Below are 6,000 nucleotides of genomic sequence, written 5' to 3' on the forward strand. Positions count from 1 at the left end.
TTTCAATGACATATCTTTTATTCAAGCATCATGTTACAATAGACTTCATCGGCACATGCACAGTTGATCTCACCAGGCTCTCCCCGCTGAAATCTGCACTGTGCAACCACCGAGGATGTCGGTTTACTCCTGGAGGAGAAGACATTACTGAGAGGAGACCGACTGCCTATGTGCCTGCGCAGTGCAGATCTCAGCAGGAAGAGCCTTGTGAGATCAAATGCGCATGTACCAATGAAGTCTCGCCTGCTCAAGTGCGAGATTACAGGGCCAGGCATCCGGACAGTGAGGATGCTTGGCCCTGTAAATTAGAATAGCGATGGGGGAGAGGCAGAGGTAGAGGTGAAATGGTGCTCTGGGGGGCTAGGCCAGGCCCCAATGCTCCGAGCACTTCATTTGCATAAGAGTAACGATTTTGCTGCAACGATCCATCATATTTCAGTAATAGAGGGCTCATTTAATTTAGCATGATCAACCCTACAAGGCAGTATGCCTGCTCCAATATGGCTGATCATAGTTACAGATGCTCTTTAATATTTATATATATATTTTTTAAATCAGATAGTTCTTTATTATTGTTTTTCAATCTTTTTAACATCATTATGTCATGCTTGTAGACAAAAAGTATATCCATTGTCAGATACATACAATAAATGAAGTACAAAACATATGAATACATAGTCAAGTGATATATCCAAGCATATAGTCTTACAATATAAACACCCTTAAGGTGGTCAATAAAACCTCCCATTAACAAGTAACCCCCTCCTCCTCTAACCCTACAAGAGCAGGACACATTTATGGTAATCCCATCAATTCCTTCTGTAATATTTAGAAATGCCAATCGTGAATAGCGCAAGGCCCTCCACTATTAGCAAGTTTCATCTCCTCCTCTGGGGTGTCGGCACCGTAAAACTCATTAGCAACCATCACCCAACACTGTCTTCCAATTACATACATGCACATAGAATATCTCCTACAAGCATCCATATCCACTTTAAACCATACCCTAACTCCTTTTAAGCTGACCTGCAACCATTTTTGGCATACACATAGCACATGCAATAACCACTGTGAACTTTTTTCCATTTTTATTTCCAATTCATACTTATTCTCCACACTCAGTCACCTAGCACACAGTAAACCTCTTGTGAGCGCCAACCAGGGACTACAGCATCCAGAATTATCAATCCAGCTTCCCAATATCGCCTCAAATTTGGACAGATTTTTTCCTTTTTTGGTATACTCTCTTTTCCAGGCGAATCACCATATTTAATCTAGTAACGTATTCCGAGATATCTGGAGGTATTGATTGTATCCATTTTGCCGCTAACGTTTTCCTTGCCTGGTATAACATTCTCCCTATTCTTAATATTGATATTTAAAGATGTTTCTATCTCTTTTAATGTGTGGGTTGTGATTATATATTTTTAATAAAACAGTTGTATTAGAAAGTTTAGATTTTTTTGTTTGGGTTCAGTTTTTTGTTTTATATATATATATATATATATATATATATATATATATATATATATATACAGTACAGACCAAAAGTTTGGACACACCTTCTCATTCAAAGAGTTTTCTTTATTTTCATGACTATGAAGGCATCAAAACTATGAATTAACACATGTGGAATTATATACATAACAAACAAGTGTGAAACAACTGAAAATATGTCATATTCTAGGTTCTTCAAAGTAGCCACCTATTGCTTGGATTACTGCTTTGCACACTCTTGGCATTCTCTTGATGAGCTTCAAGAGGTAGTCCCCTGAAATGGTCTTCCAACAGTCTTGAAGGAGTTCCCAGAGATGCTTAGCACTTGTTGGCCCTTTTGCCTTCACTCTGCGGTCCAGCTCACCCCAAACCATCTCGATTGGGTTCAGGTCCGGTGACTGTGGAGGCCAGGTCATCTTGTGCAGCACCCCATCACTCTCCTTCATGGTCAAATAGCCCTTACTTTCAAAGTTTTCCCAATTTTTCGGCTGACTGACTGACCTTCATTTCTTAAAGTAATGATGGCCACTCGTTATTCTTTACTTAGCTGCTTTTTTCTTGCCATAATACAAATATTAACAGTCTATTCAGTAGGACTATCAGCTGTGTATCCACCTGACTTCTCCTCAACGCAACTGATGGTCCCAACTAGAGTTGAGCGAACACCTGGATGTTCGGGTTCGAGAAGTTCGGCCGAACTTCCCGTAAATGTTCGGGTTCGGGATCCGAACCCGAACCGAACTTCGTCCCGAACCCGAACCCCATTGAAGTCAATGGGGACCCGAACTTTTGGGCACTAAAAAGGCTGTAAAACAGCCCAGGAAAGAGCTAGAGGGCTGAAAAAGGCAGCAACATGTAGGTAAATCCCCTGCAAACAAATGTGGATAGGGAAATGAATTAAAATTAAAATTAAAAAAATAAAAATGAACCAATATCAATTGGACAGAGGTCCCATAGCAGAGAATCTGTCTTCACGTCAGCAGAGAATCAGTCTCTTCATGCCATAGCAAAGAATCTGGCTTCATGTCAGCAGAGAATCAGTCTCTTCATGCCATAGCAGAGAATCTGGCTTCATGTCAGCGCAGAATCAGTCTTCATGTCATAGCAGAGAATCAGGCTTCACGTCACCCACCACTGGAACAGGCCACTGTCACACATTTAGGCCCCGGCACCCAGACAGAGGAGAGCGGTCCCGTAACAGAGAATCTGGCCTTATGTCAGCGCAGAATCTGTCTTCATGTCATAGCAGAGAATCAGGCTTCACGTCACCCACCACTGGAACAGGCCACTGTCACACATTTAGGCCCCGGCACCCAGACAGAGGAGAGCGGTCCCGTAACAGAGAATCTGGCCTTATGTCAGCGCAGAATCTGTATTCATGTCATAGCAGAGAATCAGGCTTCACGTCACCCACCACTGGAACAGGCCACTGTCACACATTTAGGCCCAGGCACCCAGGCAGAGGAGAGAGGTCCCGTAACAGAGAATCTGGCCTTATGTCAGCGCAGAATCTGTATTCATGTCATAGCAGAGAATCAGGCTTCACGTCACCCACCACTGGAACAGGCCACTGTCACACATTTAGGCCCCGGCACCCAGACAGAGGAGAGCGGTCCCGTAACAGAGAATCTGGCCTTATGTCAGCGCAGAATCTGTATTCATGTCATAGCAGAGAATCAGGCTTCACGTCACCCACCACTGGAACAGGCCACTGTCACACATTTAGGCCCAGGCACCCAGGCAGAGGAGAGAGGTCCCGTAACAGAGAATCTGGCCTTATGTCAGCGCAGAATCTGTATTCATGTCATAGCAGAGAATCAGGCTTCACGTCACCCACCACTGGAACAGGCCACTGTCACACATTTAGGCCCCGGCACCCAGACAGAGGAGAGCGGTCCCGTAACAGAGAATCTGGCCTTATGTCAGCGCAGAATCTGTCTTCATGTCATAGCAGAGAATCAGGCTTCACGTCAGCCACCACTGGAACAGGCCACTGTCACACATTTAGGCCCAGGCACCCAGGCAGAGGAGAGAGGTCCCGTAACAGAGAATCTGGCCTTATGTCAGCGCAGAATCTGTATTCATGTCATAGCAGAGAATCAGGCTTCACGTCACCCACCACTGGAACAGGCCACTGTCACACATTTAGGCCCCGACACCCAGACAGAGGAGAGCGGTCCCGTAACAGAGAATCTGGCCTTATGTCAGCGCAGAATCTGTCTTCATGTCATACCAGAGAATCAGGCTTCACGTCACGCACCACTGGAACAGGCCACTGTCACACATTTAGGCCCAGGCACCCAGGCAGAGGAGAGCGGTCCCGTAACAGAGAATCTGGCCTTATGTCAGCGCAGAATCTGTATTCATGTCATAGCAGAGAATCAGGCTTCACGTCACCCACCACTGGAACAGGCCACTGTCACACATTTAGGCCCCGGCACCCAGACAGAGGAGAGGTTCATTCAACTTTGGGTTGCCCCGCAATATAATGGTAAAATGAAATTAAAAATAGTATTGAATGAGGAAGTGCCCTGGAGTAGAATAATATATTGTTAAGGGGAGGTAGTTAATATCTAATCTGCACAAGGGATGGACAGGTCCTGTGGGATCCATGCCTGGTTCATTTTTATGAACGTCAGCTTGTCCACATTGGCTGTAGACAGGCAGCTGCGTTTGTCTGTAATGACGCCCCCTGCCGTGCTGAATACACGTTCAGACAAAACGCTGGCCGCCGGGCAGGCCAGCACCTCCAAGGCATAAAAGGCTAGCTCTGGCCACGTGGACAATTTGGAGACCCAGAAGTTGAATGGGGCCGAACCATCAGTCAGTACGTGGAGGGGTGTGCACAGGTACTGTTCCACCATGTTAGTGAAATGTTGCCTCCTGCTAACACGTTCCGTATCAGGTGGTGGTGCACTTAGCTGTGGCGTGTTGACAAAACTTTTCCACATCTCTGCCATGCTAACCCTGCCCTCAGAGGAGCTGGGCGTGACACAGCTGCGTTGGCGACCTCTTGCTCCTCCTCTGCCTTCGCCTTGGGCTTCCACTGGTTCCCCTGTGACATTTGGGAATGCTCTCAGTAGCGCGTCTACCAACGTGCGCTTGTACTCGCGCATCTTCCTATCACTCTCCAGTGTAGGAAGTAAGGTGGGCACATTGTCTTTGTACCGGGGATCCAGCAGGGTGGCAACCCAGTAGTCCGCACACGTTAAAATGTGGGCAACTCTGCTGTCGTTGCGCAGGCACTGCAGCATGTAGTCGCTCATGTGTGCCAGGCTGCCCAGAGGTAAGGACAAGCTGTCCTCTGTGGGAGGCGTATCGTCATCGTCCTGTGTTTCCCCCCAGCCACGCACCAGTGATGGGCCCGAGCTCCTTTGGGTGCCACCCCGCTGTGAGCATGCTTCATCCTCATCCTCCTCCACCTCCTCCTCATCCTCGTCCTCCAGTAGTGGGCCCTGTCTGGCCACATTTGTACCTGGCCTCTGGTGTTGCAAAAAACCTCCCTCTGAGTCACTTCGAAGAGACTGGCCTGAAAGTGCTAAAAATGACCCCTCTTCCTCCTCTTCCTCCTGGGCCACCTCCTCTTCCATCATCGCCCTAAGTGTTTTCTCAAGGAGACATAGAAGTGGTATTGTAACGCTGATAACGGCGTCATCGCCACTGGCCATGTTGGTGGAGTACTCGAAACAGCGCAACAGGGCACACAGGTCTCGCATGGAGGCCCAGTCATTGGTGGTGAAGTGGGTCTGATCCGCAGTGCGACTGACCCGTGCGTGCTGCAGCTGAAACTCCACTATGGCCTGCTGCTGCTCGCACAGTCTGTCCAGCATATACAAGGTGGAGTTCCAGCTGGTGGGCACGTCGCATATGAGGCGGTGAGCGGGAAGGCCGAAGTTACGCTGTAGCGCAGACAGGCGAGCAGCGGCAGGGTGTGAACGCCGGAAGCGCGAACAGACGGCCCGCACTTTATGCAGCAGCTCTGACATGTCGGGGTAGTTGCGAATGAACTTCTGCACCACCAAATTCAGCACATGCGCCAGGCAAGGGATGTGCTTCAAACCGGCTAGTCCCAGAGCTGCAACGAGATTTCGCCCATTATCGCACACCACCAGGCCGGGCTTGAGGCTCACCGGCAGCAACCACTCGTCGGTCTGTTGTTCTATACCCCGCCACAACTCCTGTGCGGTGTGGGGCCTGTCCCCCAAACATATGAGTTTCAGAATGGCCTGCTGACGTTTACCCCGTGCTGTGCTGAAGTTGGTGGTGAAGGTGTGTGGCTGACTGGATGAGCAGGTGGAAGAAGAGGAGGAGGAAGCTGAGTAGGAGGAGGAGACAGGAGGCAAAGAATGTTGCCCTGCGATCCTTGGCGGCGGAAGGACGTGCGCCAAATAGCTCTCCGCCTGGGGCCCAGCCGCCACTACATTTACCCAGTGTGCAGTTAGGGAGATATAGCGTCCCTGGCCGTGCTTACTGGTCCACGTATCTGTGGTTAGGTGGACCTTG

Source organism: Bufo bufo, chromosome 6, assembly GCF_905171765.1.
Source record: "Bufo bufo chromosome 6, aBufBuf1.1, whole genome shotgun sequence".
Classification (NCBI taxonomy): Eukaryota; Metazoa; Chordata; class Amphibia; order Anura; family Bufonidae; genus Bufo; species Bufo bufo.